Raw genomic sequence first — 17,033 nt, forward strand, 5'->3', positions numbered from 1 at the left:
CACGTGTCAAAGAGAAAAACAGAACTGGACAATATTAGAGCAGTAAAAACAGGTTTTATTCAGGACTCTTGAAACCTCAGTAGACACCCACACTCAATTCTGAATAGAGCATGCCATGGGCAAGTGGGAATTTACAGCCAAGAAGCTGGGTGGGGGTTAGTAAATAGGAAATTACTAAGAGGGAACGTTAGGGGTAAGGGACACTCCCAGTAAAGTGGCCTAACAGGGCCATCAAACCTCACCTGGGAGGAGGCAGAGGATGAGGACCCCAATTAGAGATGTGGAGAGTGATCAGGTATGGAAATGAAAGACTTGTTAACCAACTCAGCAGGGTTCTTGCCGAAACTGAATTTTATGAGGAAGTATACAGATGAGCCCAGGAGTAGGTCCTAGGAGCCTGACTAAAGTTTGGTCAAGCAAAGAATTTTTGTCATGTCTCACTCCTGCTGCTCGTGCCAGGCAGGGTCTGGGGAGGCCCGCTGAGACCTGGCTTACTTGCTGTCCCCTCATCAGACCTCCAGGTTCAGGGGTGCTCCGTCTCCAGTCCTTGATGCTCACACTCCGTGTCTTTTCAAGGTCTTGTATAAAATTACTTGTGTGTGTAACTGGACTGAAAGTCCTCAGAGGACAGTGACAATTTGTCACTTGTCTTTGTGTCCACATCCACAATACGTGATACATAATGAGTGCTTAGTAAATGTCATTATGTTGAACTTCATTGAAATCCTTTAGATTTGTGGACTAGGAGTTCATGATATTCAAAATTTATTCTGGACCTGGCTTTCTGTTCTTTACTTCTTTATGATTTACCCATCACCCTGCCTCTCCCGGAGAACTTCGAGTCTATAGGGAGGTACATTTTTACTGTTGAAAATGAGATTATTGGGTTTTTAATAAAAACTATTTAAAATACAGTAACAATTAAGTAAGCTTTTCTTATTGCTAGAATTAGAGGAAAATGGAAAAAAATATTTATAAAGATTGGGCCCCCTAATTCTGACAACTACTAGCATTCATGGATTTCCTATTTTGGGGGCTCTTCGATGTTCTCTCTCCCAATTATTGGGAAGGGCATCCTGGACATTTTAGTGGGACTAGGTTTTTCTGAGACTTAGAAATGGTTTCACACTAGATATCTGAAAAACCAAGAGGAATTCATTTAAGGAAGTAAATAATTCATTTCCCGGCACCCACTTCAAGAGGGTGGGAGAAATCCAGGGTGTGGGACATTCTCTAGACGTTTCAAAAAGATCTGTGTTGAAACAAAATAAAGTGTAGGAGGATGCTGGAGATTAAAAGAGACTAAAAATCTATAACCAAATAAAAGCATGAACCAAAACCAAAATGGCTATAAAAGGCATTTTGGAAACAGTGAGGGAAATTTGAATAGGGACTCAATTTTAGATACTATTATAGAACTATTGTTAGCTTTTTGTGTATCCAAATTGCATGAGCCATAGGAAAAAGCATTCTATTCCTAGGAGAAACTTGCTGAAGTACTTAGGAGTGAGGTGTCATGATGTTGGCAACTTGTTTTCAAATGATTGCTGGGGGGTGAAAAAAAAGAAAGAACAAATGTGACCAGCTGGAGTGCATGTAGGTGTCCTTTTTACAATTGTTTAAACTTTTCTCTACACATGAAATTGTATTCAAAGTACATTAAAATAATAATGATAATTTATAAAGTATAAAAGAATAAACATTATTTATTAAATAATTATTTTATTCATTATCAAATTGCTGTTGGAGAGTAAGTTGTGGCAGCAAGACTGCAGTAGGATGTGGAATAAGCAGATGTTGCGAAATAAGAAATTGGAAACATCTTTGGCTACAAATTATAAGGAGACAGTGAGGGAGTGGTTGCTGGCAGAGAGAGGTAAGGGGGTGAGCTAGGGGAAATCTTTGAGCCATTTCAATACTGATGAGAAGAAAGTAAAAAAGTGATTAAATGTGTAAGAGAAAATTATTGATGGAGTATTTAAACATTTATTAAATACATCACTTTGCCTGGGGAAGGGAGTAAAAATATAAAATTAAAAATATGAATACTGTTTTATAAAAGACAGAAAACCTCCTGAAGAAGAATAAATTATGTCTTTGTGTTTAGACTCTTCCTAAGGATATTTTATTAAGAAAAATAGCTGACGATAGGTAATACGGTCCAAAAATTCATTGACAGTTGACATTTATCATATTGCTCAAGTTGGTGATTGAAAGTGTATACTCAATCACAAATATTTGTCGAGTTTAACTGAAATCATAGCTTGCCTTTCTCTGAGTGTGGCATTTAACAGACAGCACAAAAGGAAGAAAATAAAATTTCACCTGTACAATTTAGAGGACTGTACACGTTCTCTACTGTACATGTTTGCATATTTAGAAATAGAAGCTTACCACAAATAAATATACGCAAGTATATATTTTGAATATATTTGCACTTAAAAAGATTAAATTGGTTTTGAAAAGCCACTTGGGATGTGGCTTCTTATGATATTACTAGCAGTTACTTTTTCAAAAAAGTTTTTGAAGTGTAATCTGCTTACGATATTGTGTTAGTTTCTGGCATACAACATAGTAATTAAGTTATACATATATAATTATATATTACGTTTCATACCATTTTTCATTATAGGCTTTCTATACAGTAGGACCTTGTTCTTTATCTATTTTATATATATATTAGTCAGTATCTACAAATCTCAAACTTCCAGTTTATCCCTTCCCACCCCCTTGCTCCCTGGTAACCATAAGCTTGTTTTCTATGTCTGTGAGTCTGTTCATTTGCCTTTTTTTTAGATTCCACATGTAAGAGATATCATAAGGTATTTATATTATATTCTTTAAAGTTATTGGGAGTAGATCTTTACTGTTCCTACCACACAATAGAAATAGTCATTATGAGGTGACAGATGTGTTAGCTAATGCTATAATAGTATTTTGCAATAAAGCACAAGCATACATAAGTTTAGCAAAAGCATTCTGCATTCTGTGAAGACAGATCTTATTAAAAATTAAAACTAAAAAAATCACATTTAGGAATATTGGTTGCAACCATACATTATAAGAAAAATATTGACACACTGAACACTTCGTTGGTGTATGAGGATTTAAAAAGCTATTTCTCTAAAATTGTATAACAAAAGAAAGCATGCCTGTGAAATGCCATGGCTTGGGCTCTGATTCTGGAAGGCCTCCACTGGAAATGCTGTAATCTACCCCAGATTTTTATAGAATTAATGTGATAAAACAGGGTCGCAAAAAATTCTCTAAGTATTGTATGCATAGTGTGATATGTAACAACTCTGTATCACCTGTCTGCTAAATAGAACATTCATTCTCTTCTGTCCTTGTTTCTCCTCTGTCTGGAATAGATTCTGGGACACAGCAACTTGAAAACAGAAACACAAGACCAATTTTTTAATCTCTGCTCACTTAACAGATCTGTTACTGCCTGCTGTCTTCTTCTAGACTAAACTACAACTGAAACTCTCCCAGGGGAGACCTGGGAGAGCTCGAGATTCCCTAGTGCCAATCATAAATCCCCCTCTTTGATATTAAATAGCTTTACTTATAAATGGTTTAGTTTAAGTCTAGAAAACTTTAGCAATAAAATGCATATTGTTTCCATGTGTGCATGTATTTTAAAACTTACATAAACGAATCTCATTCTGTTTCTTACTCTTAACACAAGTTTTTAAACTCTAATCCATATGGCTTTGTGACATGTATTCTGTTACTACTATCTCTGGTATGCAAGCATGGACTTTGTGTACTTACTCTTGCTGGTACCAAACTGTCACTGAAAACATTACTGCAAATAGATGTCTTCATAATTCTTTATGAAGCTGGTGAGAATTTATTTGTAATATATCTCAGAATCAGAATTGTTGTAATCTACTATATATAATGATTCAAGAAATCTGCTTCTGAAATACATTATATACACATTCTCACCTAGGTCCATAAACGGTGTGTGTGTGTACACATATACACACCTACACACATAAATATATTCAACCAGTACCCCTCCTAGCTCACTCTGCAGTATGGCTGCCCCAGTCTAGCCTCTCATGTGTAGTAGCTTCCTACATTTATCTCATGATAAATGCATAAGGTCTCCTGTAGCCTTATCCAATTTTTAAACATCTTGCCAGGCTTAAAGGAGTAAATACCTGATTGCTGTTCTAATTAGCAATTCCCTGATTACTAATGAGTTAGAGCATCTCCTCATAGGCTTGTGGCCATTTAGAGTTCCTCCTATGCTTGCCTTTTTTCCTGCCAGGAGCACTGTAATTGTGTCTTGGTAACGTGCAAGAATATTTTACACATTACAGAAAACACTCCCTTATCAAATTTGGATTGTGTAGATGTTGTCTCCTACTTCATCATCTCCCCATCACCTTTGCCCATGGTGTCTTTAATTAAACAGACATCCAGATATTTTTTGAATTTTGAAGGAAACAAATCCATCAAACGTTTTGCTTCAAGTGTTGTAGGATAAGAACACTATGGGAAAAAATTGGGGGTTTTGTTTGTTTTTATTTTTGTGGGGGGAGGTGATTTATTTTATTTTTAGAGAAGGTGCTGGGGGTTGAACCCAGGACATTGTTCATGCTAAGCGTGTGCTCTTAGACCACTTGAGCTATCGCCTTCCCTTAATGGGATAAAATTTGAAGGTAGATGACCTTTAAGAGGATGCTGCTCATTGGTCTTTTCTCCTATAAGAAGCAGAGGAAGCATGCCCCAAGCTACACAACTAGTCGAGTCCAGTCCCCACCCTTGTGGCCCAGTAGACGAACATCATCAACCCGCCTAGAGTAACACCCTCCAGCAGACGGCTCCTGCACTTGAGATGGGAATTCTCACTGTCAACGAAGAAGTAAGTGTCTGACAGAAGCTGAAATCCGTAACCCTACAGTTCTTACTCTTTTTCTATTATTTTCTTTTTTCCCTCATGTCTCCTTGCTTCAGATACTTTATTCCTCCCTCTCTATGGCCCTTCCATCTTTCTGCTTTTTTAAAATTTCCTCCAAAGTGTTCTATCCTGCAGATCAGTATAATAACCTGTCTATCTAAGTGTGAACTTCTGCTTTACTTCAGTGAAGGCCTTTATTCCATATTTTACCTTCAGTGGCTCTTCCTCTCCATCCTCCCTTTTCTTCCAATCAAATTATCAATGTGTAGTGGTTAAGTGTTATATGTGAGGTACTGTATTAAGTGTATTGGTGGACATAAAAATGCAGAAGGGAAAATTGTCCATTAAAAGTCATAAAAGCAACAAACTATAAAGCATCATTCTAGGGGTCCTGGCTAATGAAAAACCTGCAGGAAAGAAAAAATACAGAGATACAAACATCACAATGCTTCTCTAAGGAAAAATAGATTTATACACATGCAGGATATGATATGTGACAGTAAAAGGAGGGAAAGATCACAAAATGTTTAAGTAATGAAATAAGATATCCAGAAAGCAAATACACTCTCTTCTCTACTCTTGCAACCTACGACCAACTTTAGCTGTACAAATTGAAAAAAATTAGTTTAAAAAAATCACAGATACTGTAAACAAAAGGAGGAAAGAAAAGTTATAGGGGACAAAGAAGGTTCAAGTAATCTTCAACATTTTAAAAATCAGTGTTTTTTAAAAATCAGACATTCTCCTTGTGAACAAACTAAGAATTTCTAACAAAAAAACTAAACTAATATGGAGTAATTATCCAATTAATGCCTCTAAACAGGATACTTAAAGTATTACTTTTATAGATCCAAAGAGTCCATGTGCTTCCATCTTTGCACAGAAGCTATATTAAAAAGTATATTTCCACAACATGAAAGAATACAGTTGATTTTATTATGTATTTTTAAGGAAGGAAATACAGGAATTTTAAAAAAGAAATATCTCAAAGAAAACTTGCCAAATATCCATTTTAGGCATTGTTCCCTAGCCCCAATATTCCACACTCATGGCAGGTAATACAAATTTGCTGCACTCTGTCATCTCCTGAGATTCTTGCCAGCACTCTGCCCTCCTCACCCAGCAACTTTTCTCTCCATCTCCTCCACCCATTGCCACAACCTCACCTTCTGCCTCCCAGGCAGAAGCGAGCACTGAGATTTCCATTAGTATCCCTGGATGCACCAAATTTCCTACAGTACGTGAGGGCCATGTGACTCCTTTTCACAAAGAAGCTTTTGGAAAGAGTATTTTCTCACCTTGAAATCACCTATGGGGCAAAAATATTAGAAAACTGATCCTCACTTAGAAAACTGATCCTCAGTCAGTGAGGGCATAGTGCTTACATGTACTACAAATAATTCTGAGAACTCTAACTTGACATTGAATGCTATATTTCTCAGTATTTAATCAAGGGCATTTAGACAAATACGTATGCTAGTTATTTCGCAAACCAGCACACGCACCTTTTACACTGATTGCCACTGTCAGGTGCTTCACGGGAGCTGCCGTGCTCAGTAACAAGAATGAAGATGTTCTCAACTATCCCAATCTGGCATAAGCAGCTTATGAATCACCTAATCCAAAACATTCAACCATCAAGGCTCTAAACTGTAGAGAGAAAGGCATATGGGAAAATGCAGTGATCTCTGGAGGCTGTGTGACTGTGTGTGTCCATTCTAACACATTAGCGTTCTATGTTTCCCTCCTGACTGGAATATAATAATGAGAGTTAATTACTCCTGTTGAAAGTGATCTTACGATACCCCCGGGTATCTCCTATTATCCCACATTATTTCCCAAATAATAAATGTTAGTTTCTTTAAAATATCTTTTAAATTTAAAATAAAAGAAACTAATTTGGAGATCCCATTGTATGACAGAAATTGTGCTAGGTGCCTTAGGTTTGTATTTTTAGGACACAGGAGAAGACCATGAAATAAAGTAAAAAAAATCAAAGGACAATATAATATACCATATGTGATACTGGGGGCTGATTTATATGATCTTTAATTCCAACTCAAATTGGAAAAAAATTAGATGACTATTTGACTACTTACATCAATCTGAAAAGCACCAAATATTTGGAAAACAGAACTATTTCAGAATTTATAAATCCATTTTCTTTATGACTGAGAGTCCTGATTTTTATTTTTATTTTTATTTATTTTTAACATTTTTATTGGTTTATAATTTTACAATGTGTCAAATTTCAGTGTAGAGCACAATTTTTCAGTTATACATGAGCATATATATAATTCATTGTCACATTTTTTTCTCTGTGAGCTACCATAAGATCTTGTATATATTTCCCTGTGCTATACAGTATAATCTTGTTTATCTATTTTACATTTTGAGATCCCAGTCTGTCCCTTCCCACCCCCCACCCCCTTGGCAACCACAGGTTTGTATTCTATGAGTCTGTTTCTCTTTTGTATTTGTTTTGTTTTGTTTTGTTTTTTAGATTCCACATATGAGTGATCTCATATGGTATTTTTCTTTCTCTTTCTGGCTTACTTCACTTAGAATGACATTCTCCAGGGGACATCCATGTTGCTGCAAATGGCGTTATGTTGTCGTTTTTTGTGGCTGAATAGTATTCCATTGTATAAATATACCACATTTTTATTCAGTCATCTGTTGATGGACATTTAGGCTGTTTCCATGTTTTGGCTATTGTAAATAGTGCTGCTACGAACATTGGGGTGCAGGTGTCATTCTGAAGTAGGGTTCCTTCTGGATATATGGCCAGGAGTGGGATGACTGGGTCATATGGTAAGTCTATTCCTAGTCTTTTGAGGAATCTCCATACTGTTTTCCACCATGTCTGAACCAAACTGCATTCCCACCAGCAGTGTAGGAAGTTTCCCTTTTCTCCACAGCCTCTCCAGCATTTGTCATTTGTGAACTTTTGTATGGTGGCCATTCTGACTGGTGTGAGGTGATACCTCATAGTAGTTTTGATTTGCATTTCTCTGATAGTGATATAGAACATTTTTTCATGTGCCTATTGATCATTTGTATTTTTTCCTTGGAGAATTGCTTGTTTAGGTCTTCTGCCCATTTTTGGATTAGGTTGTTTTTTTTCTTATTAAGTCATATGAGCTGCTTATATATTCTGAAGATCAAGCCTTTGTCAGCTTCATGGTTTGCAAAAATGTTCTCCCATTCCGTAGGTTGTCTTTTTGTTTTACTTATGGTTTCCTTTCCTGTGCAGAAGCTTGTAAGTTTCATTTGGTCCCATTTGTTTATTCTTGCTTTTATTTCTATTGCTTGGGTAGACTGTTCTAGGAGAACATTTTTGAGATATGTGTCAGATAATGTTTTGCTTGTATTTTCTTCTAGGAGGTTTATTGTATCTTGTCTTGTGTTTAAGTCTTTGATCCATTTTGAGTTTATTTTTGTGTATGGTTTAAGGAAGTGTTCTAGCTTCATTGATCTACATGCTGCTGTCCAGGTTTCCCAACATCATTTGCTGAAGAGACTGTCTTGACTCTATTGTATATTGTTGCCTCCTTTGTCGAAGATTAGTTGACCAAAAGTTTGTGGGTTCATTTCTGGAGAGCCCTGATTTTTAAATACCCACATGGATCTCAACTGTTAATTGATAAAAAGGAAGATCTTTACATTACGAAACCAATGAATACAAACTAGAATGCAAAGATATCTGTGAAACCACCTCCACAATCAAGATAGCTAAATTTTCATCACTCCCCAAAAGGAGCGAATTTCAAATTTCTATTTTATCCATTCCCACCCCCTTTACTCCCTGGTAACTGTAAGTTTGTTCTCTATGTCTGTGAGTCTGTCAGAAATAACTATTTTTACTGGATTTAAATAAGTGCATAAAATTATCCTTTTCCTTTAAAATGATATATTATCTAAATAGCCCATGGGTTTCTTGTAATTTTTATGATTCTTAGAATGCCTTAAATCAGTTGTTCCAAGACGCTATGGTTTTGGTAGTGTGTTGCCTAGTCAAATATTTTATAATTAATGTTTAAGAGCATGAATAATTAAAGAGTAAATTATTGACTAAAGAACAGAAGAAGAGACAGAGTATTTTCTTTCTTGTTGGTAAAGGGAAAAAGTACTTTTAAAAAATGGGTTTTGAAAGTGATCTGGTGAGGTCTTCTTCAACCTGATCCAGAGCAAAGTGTTATTTTTTCTTTTTAATGTGGAAGAAAACTAAAGGTATATCCTTCGATTTAAAAGAACAAGTAGTCCTTGATATGAAGATCAATTTCATATCCTATTTCCTAAAATCTGAGCATGAATAAAGGGTAACATCAGCCAGAAACTCACCTGGAAGGGAAAAGCAGCCTGACTGATGCCACCCTCACAGTGTGCCAGCGCTCTGTCTCCCTGGGGGACATCTGCCTTCTCCCCCTGTTCACGAGGCAGTGCTTGTATAAGCCAGGATGTGGGATGTGTTTGAGATAATGTGCGTGTAAACAGAATTCCCTTCTACCCTGTAGAAAAAAACACTTCTCAATTTAAAAATTAAAAAGATGGCATTTTCCATAAAGAAATCCCCCCAAACCAGCAAGATCCAATCTACTCCAGGTTTTAATAGCAGTACCCATGTACAAGAAGTTTGCCCGTGGATTGATTTAGAGTAATTTGTTATAGCAGCTCTGTTAATTCCCAAGTGATCCACAGGTTAGCAGTCTAAGTAAAAATAATAATTTAAATTAAAAGTGCTGACAATGTCCACATTGAGACTAAGATTATTACTAGCACCAGAAATACTTGTGAATACGTCTCCCACCTGTCTGGCTCAGTAGAATGAATTTGTTGGCATACTCTTTAGGTCTTGGTATATTCAATCCTAAATGCTTTTCGAGCACCTTTTTTAAGTTCTAAGATTAAAAAAATAGCAAGGTAGTTTCTAACCTCTAAATTCAGACTGAGGGAAAAGAAAGGTTTAACACAGCATAGTTACACACACACAATTCAGCATGATAAATGCTAAGATAGAGTCATTCCTCTAAACTTTTAAATATGTAATGGCCCTACCTTTTGTTTAATATTTACTCTTGGTGAGAGTCTTTTCTGATTTTCTTCTCCAGATAAACATTTTAGCAAGTATCTCTCTCACTAGGAGACAGTTACTTTTTAAAACAAGGATATTTTAAGAATCAGCAGGCATAGAGATGTTTGAGAAACTCGCATCCCATCAGGTAGGGAGCCTCCGAGTTTACATCATCGTCATGCTTTCTCTCAAGGAAAACTCATTCACTCTCACAGTCTTATCTATTATGTATAAAATGATGATGACTCTCAAAGCTGTAGTTTACTCTTGCTCTTTCTCCAAAGATCCAGACTTATTTATCCAACTGCTTACTGAAACCCCTCAGTCTGTCCTGGGTGTTCTTACAAGATCCAGAAATTCAGCCTGTCCAAAACAGAACTCAAAAGTAGCCCTGCTATATATTGAAACTTATTATAAAACTAAGTAACTAAAATAATTTGATGCTGGTGCAGGAATGAAAACAGAGCAATGAAATACAAAGGAAATATATCCAAATACATCTAAGAATTTACAACAGGATAAAAACTGCATTTCAAATCAATGGGGAAAAGACGAGTGACTCAATAAATTCCATAAAGAAACTCAAAATATAAATGATAAACCGAAAGTATATTTTGATATATATCTGATAGCATTAAACATGTTGAAGAATAATTTCCTTAAAACATATAACTGACAAATCAACAAAAATGTCCAAACTACATAAACAAGTAGTTCAAAGTGAAAAAGAATACAGATATCCAGTAAACACATGAAAAATTTCAATGCCAACCATAAATATAAATAAACAAATGAGAATAGTGTCAATTTTTACTCGTTATGAAAGAGAGGGCAATATTCCACTCAGTGCTAGCAGGAATATAGGAAACAGGCGCCCTCATACACTTTTGGTTGGAAAATAATATCGGTAAGCTATTTAGTATGCAATCTGGAAATATCTGTGAAAATTTATATACATTTTCCCCTCAGTGTTTCCATTTATAAGAATTCATTATACAAAAGTACATATGTCTTTAGAATACAAACTTGTGGTGGCCGGGGTGAGGGGAGCAGGAAGGACTAGACTGGGAGTTTGAGGTTTATAGATACCGACAGGTATATAGAGAATAGATAAACAAGTTTATACTGTATAGCACAAGGAAATAAATACAAGATCTTGTTGTAGCTCATGGTGAAAAAAATATGAAAATGAAAGTATGTATGTATATGTATATATATGTATTCATGTATGACTGAACAATTGTGCTGTACACCAGAAACTGACACAACATTGAAAACTGACTATAACTCAGTTTTAATAAGTGTACATATGTCTTTAAGATCACAGCATAATATGTAATAAAAAATGGAAACTACTTACATGTTTGGCAATAGATAATTGTTTTTAAATCATGGTTCATTTATGAAATGGAATAATTTGTGGTTGATAATTATATAAATATACATGTGTTGATGTAGAAAATGTTCATGCTTACATATAAATGAACTTCTTTAAAATTGTAATTGTCTCCTCTAACAAAAAGTATAAACAGCAAAAATATAGCCGTTTTCAATCACTCTCTCAATGTCTTTATTATGTTTATGTGTTATATTTATAATTAAAACCCATCTCCCACATTGTTCCTCCAGCCACAAAGGCCTGGTTTTCCTTTTGCGTTTCTTGTCATACATAATTGCTTGAGTCAGAGTATGTCCAAGATTCATCTCTTATCTCTCCCCGTTATTTACTCAATTTCATGTCTGCCTGGGTTGCTCAAAAATGTATTCCCCTCTTCATTCCCAAGTCTCAACTGAGATACTTCTTGGTCCTTCTGTCGACCTCCCTCTCCTGCCCAGTGAACAGAGCACACTCTTGAGGAAAACAGTGACTCATATCACAAAGGCTGAATTCAAGGATGCCCAGTTCTTGATGTGTAACTTCCAAGTGATCTTAAGTTTAGATGAACCAGATGGCTTGACATTTCCAAACAAGGAGAGATTTAAGAGGAGAACTTAATGTGGCACAAAATGAATAATAGAGAAAAGTGAAGTGGGGGTGGTGAAAGAACCAGAATCTTTCTCCTTTTCTACTGCCCCCTTTAAAAGAATGGAAGTGCTGAACATAAGTCTCTCAAAATTGGTGGCATATTTTACCAAAGAGACTGGTGATCCCTCTCCTTTGGAGAAGGCAGACATGAGAGTAGCTGAAAGAATACAGGATAAGAGAGGATGTGGAAAGAGGAGTGAGAAGGTATTCCTCTTGTTACCTGTGGCTCCCAGAAGTGAGCAGAACATGCCAGCGATTCCACAGGGTTCGTGTGAGAGAACACAGAGGTGAAGTCAGAGGCCCAAGCTCAAGGACTAACCAGGCTACCACAAAAACCAGAGAAGGCTGGGCCAGTAGTGCTGGGGAGGAGGTGCGCTTGAAAGGAGACATGGCCATCTCTGGGCTTAGGAGCCAAGGCAAATTGCTCAGCAATACCTAAGAAAACCACATACACACCATGTCAGTCAAACCTCATTAGCAGAGGCTGCTGGCATCAAACAGAATCAGACCACCACACCAGTACTCCAAAAGAAATACAGGTAGGTTCTCTCCTCCCCACCCCATTTCTACTATCTCTACCAGGTAGCAGGTTACACTAGGCTGTTCCCATGGGGAAGAGCCAGAATGAGGGAATTAGAACAGTGAACTGTGGCTGAGAAATTAACACTTGGTCTTGACAAAATACAGTCATCAGAGAAAAACAAGTTTTAATAAAGAGATGTGTTTAATTTAACTCATTCAACTGGACTACGTTTGCAACAGCAATGGAAGTAACATTCACAAGAACAATCAAATATACGTATTTCCCAAATAAATTGAGCGAGTTGGTAACTGAGCAAAAATGTTTATTTTCAAAAATAAAATAAGCTTCATGTTTGTATATATCTGAATTGTGATTCTGCACCTAAGTCTCATAGATCGGTGTCCCTTATCTAGGATTTTTCACCTTCTTTTTAACTGATCTATCTCTACCCTCTCAGTACAGTGGTACCAGAACAATCTTACTGAAATGTAAAATTAATAACGCCAGTTTTCTCTTTCATAACTCTTCAGTGGCACTCCAAGTCCCAAAGAATGAAGCCCATGCCCCGTGGCATGCCATGCAGTATTCCGTGATCCCCAACCTGCACGTCCAGGAAAAGGCTCAGAATAGACCTGAGGAGACCTAAGTGTGCACCTCTGGTTGGTCCTCAGCACAGGGAGTGTCTGAAACAATTTTTTAATATAACAAAATCAGCGAACCGTGGGAAAGGGGAGATGCTAATCTCCAGAGTTAACACACATTAGATGAAAATGTTCAGTGTTTACAACCAACCAAAAAACAAACAAACAAACAAAAAAAACCAACCACAAGGCATACAAAGAAACAGAAAAGTAAGGCCCATTCAAAGGAAAAAATTAATCAACAGAGTGTTCCTGAAAAAGACCCATTTGCATATATACCAACAGACTTTAAAACAACTGTTTTAGAGATGCTCAAAAATAATAAAAATAAGGGAGATGTGGACAACCCAGCCTACTGGCGGGGAGCTGTGAATGTGTTCTGCAGCAGCTTGCAAACAGCTCATGGGAGGCAGGGTGGGCAAAAAGAACCCTGTCTTCCAAATCTTAGGGAATTGATGTTCCAATTACCCACTACTTTTTATCGCACAGGTGCAGACAAAGGTGGTAGCCATTTTATCGCACCTCCTATATTGTTGCAAGTCCCTTCCCCTCTGGCTGAAGTAACTTTCAGGAGACTATTCTTAAAGGGTCAATGCCTTGTTCTTTCTTACTTTAGTTTCCTATTTTTTTCCATTTGAGGAGCGAGAGTTTGAAGATTAGTCTATTTAAAAGCAACCGCATATGTGGGAGAAATTAGAATGTTGTAGCACGTTATCTTGGCGGGAAGCATAAACTCAGAAAAAAAATCAGAAGACTTTAATATTACATCTCAGGCTGGTCTTTGGCAAAGAGACAGTCTAAAACAATTATTAAAACAGACACACACACACACACACACACACACACACACACACACACACACACACACACACACACACACACACACACACACACACACACACACACACACACACACACACACACACACACACACACACACACACACACACACACACACACACAACCAAACCTTGGGGAAGAGCGAGAATCTGGTTTATAGAGTTACACATTGTTAGATTAAACTGTCCAGTTTATTTCTTCAAATATTCTCTCTGCCTCTTTGGTCCATTTAATGTTGTCCCAGAACTATCTTAGGTTCTGTTTTTTATTGTCTTAGACTGTTTCTTTGCCCAGGATCAAACTGAGATATCTTTGCACCTCTGTGATCAGCAACCATTGGTCAGAACACAGATCCCCAGTATTTGAATGCCAGAAGACTGTGGGAAATATACTGAAAGTGCTTAAAGAAAAAAAATTGTCAACCAGGAATGCTACATTCAGAAAAACTGTCCTTCAGAAGTGAGGGAAAAAATAATACAGTCTATGATATACAAAAGCTGAGATAGTTTGTTACTACTGGATATGCAGGAAATATTAAAAGGAAGTCCTACATGTCAAAATGAAATAACACTAGACGGCAACTTGAGGCCATATGAAGAAATAAAGACGTCAGTAAGGGTAAACATGAGGGCAACTATAAAAGCTGGTATTGTAACAGCAATGTGTAAATACAGTCTGTTGTTTTGTACATGATTAAAGAGATTACTGCGTTAAAATAAATTAGGTAGTGAGATAGTGACGTGAGCATCATGTTGGCATAAGACATTTCTCATTTCTATTTTTTTAAATGTCTAATTAGACATCCATCCATGAGCTAAAGTGCCTCAGTGGGCGCTGTGGGGCCCAGCATCCTATGCGAAGGCAACTGAGGAGACTTTTGTTTACCATGTACCCAAAAATAGACAGACAAGGAAAACACTGCAGGTCAGGGAGTCAGTGAGCCTGCCCCACCCCCGCTCACCATAGTCAAAGAAAGAGCCTGGCGCGTGCTGACCTGAGAAGATACTCAGAGGCTGGAGAGAATCTGCAGAAGTCCAGCCTGCCTAAGGTGAGATTCCAGCGTAACATCACAGCAGAAATGATCCATGTTTGGGCACAGTGGATAGGGAGAGACTCCAACAGAGTGCCCCAACTCTGGGTGACACTGCTCCGGGCTAATTTGTGGCAGCAACGTCTCCCACAGAGGGCGGATAAAGCGGTGAGTGAGTGCCTGGCCACCCTGATGGTGTGGGTCATGCTTGGAGAAACTTATTTCTCTCCAGTAGTAACAAGAGTGCTGACGTAGGACCTCCACAAACGGAAAGAGGAAATAAAAAGGGAATAAAGTAGATAAAAGTATTGAAAGCTATTAAAGGAATGGGACTCATGCTGATGTCTCAACACTTTAGCAAGAAGACTGTCCATAAGCAACTGGGAATATTCCATTCAAGGATGATCCCACCATGACCACAGGGCTCTCCAATGCCCCAGGTGTTAGACCCATACTTCCTCTTGCTCTGCAGCTAGATGTTCATGCATGATCTTACCACTGTGATGAAAGCAGGTTTTGTAATCAGAGCACCCTCAGAAAAATGGACCAGGGTTTCTGTGCAAGGGAGAAATCACAAACTGTAGCTATCGTGCCGCCTTCTGGAAGACAAAAGAGGGGTTTCCAGCTGCCAGCCTGGTGATTTTAAGAACAAAAGAAGGCATAAAACTTAATCCTGCCACAAGAGGGACAAAGAAAAGTGGAGCAGGTCTACTCATATAAAAACTAGGAAACCCCTTCAGAAAGCAACACCACTGAAGACTATCCCATCTGAAGACAACCAGGAAAGATCTAAGGAGGTCTCTGCTACTTCAGATGGGAAAACAGTAATGCAAAAATACAAGGAACGTGAAGAATCAAGGAAATTTGCCATCGCCAAAAGACATTGATACTTCTCCAGCTAAACTCAAAGAGATGGAATACTGCAATCTAGTGAACAAGGAATTCAAAATAGCTGTTCTTAAGAAACCAGCAAGCTACAAGGAAACTTAGAAAGGCAGTTCAACAATATTAGGAAAGAAAATACAAGAACAAAATAAATTCATTAACAAAGAGAATTTTAAAAAATAGAAATTCTGGAGCTGAAGAATGAGATGAAAACTACAATAAAGAGCATCTATAGAAGAGCAGAACAAACAGGTAATAGAATGACTTAGAGACTTTAGGAATTTTGAAATAACTCAGTGAAAGGAGAAGAAAGAAAAAGAATGAAACAGAGTGAAGAAAGCTTAGGTGACATATGGGAGATTATCAAAAGAACAAATATTACAGTATTGGTCCAGAAAGAAAATAGAGGGAGAAGGAAGCAGAAAGCTTATTTAAGAAATCATAGCTGAGAATTTCCCAAACTTGAGGAGAGAATTTGGCATTCAAGTTCATTAATTTAATATCACCTTACTATCTCAAAGCCAAAAGACCTTCTCTAAGACAAATTAAAATGAAACTGTCAAAAACCAAATATAAAGAATCCCAGATTTTTAGGTTATATTTCAAATAAAGAAAATAAATTGTATTTTTCAAAAAAATTCTAAAAGCAGCCAAGGGGAAAATAATTGTAACCTACAAATAAACTACCATTAGGTTATCAAATGGATTTTTGGGCAGAAACCCTAATGATCAGGAGAGAGTGGAATGACAAAGTGTTGAAAGAAAAAAGAATGCCAGCTATAATTACTCTACCCAGCAAAGTTACTCTTTAGACATGGAAGAGAAATAGAACCTTTCCTAGACATAGAAACACTCAGGAGGTCATCATTACTATGTGCACCTTGCAAGAAATGCTGGAAAGATTCTGCAAACTGAAAAAAAGTGATGTTAATGAGCAACATAAAAATATGATACTATACACCAACCCCAAAAGGTAAATATACAGTTAGACTTTAAAACTCTAATTCAGGAAAATAATTAAAATAATGGCATGCTAAAGTATGGAACTATAGTATAAAGTTCAAGAAAAGAGCATCAAAAATAATTATAGCTCCTATAA

General features: G+C 37.0%; 1 protein-coding gene across 1 annotated transcript in view; it reads left to right on the forward strand.

Annotated features, from left to right (window-relative positions):
- Positions 1 to 17,033, forward strand: part of LOC102525084 (arylamine N-acetyltransferase 1) — a 133,024-nt gene that overhangs the window by 77,665 nt on the left and 38,326 nt on the right. The window contains exon 8 of the transcript XR_012064344.1: positions 4,729 to 4,879. The gene's annotated coding sequence lies outside the window, so the exon portion shown is untranslated. The remainder of the gene's footprint in view (positions 1 to 4,728; positions 4,880 to 17,033) is intronic.

This window comes from Vicugna pacos, chromosome 26 (genome assembly GCF_048564905.1).
Source record: "Vicugna pacos chromosome 26, VicPac4, whole genome shotgun sequence".
NCBI lineage: Eukaryota > Metazoa > Chordata > Mammalia > Artiodactyla > Camelidae > Vicugna > Vicugna pacos.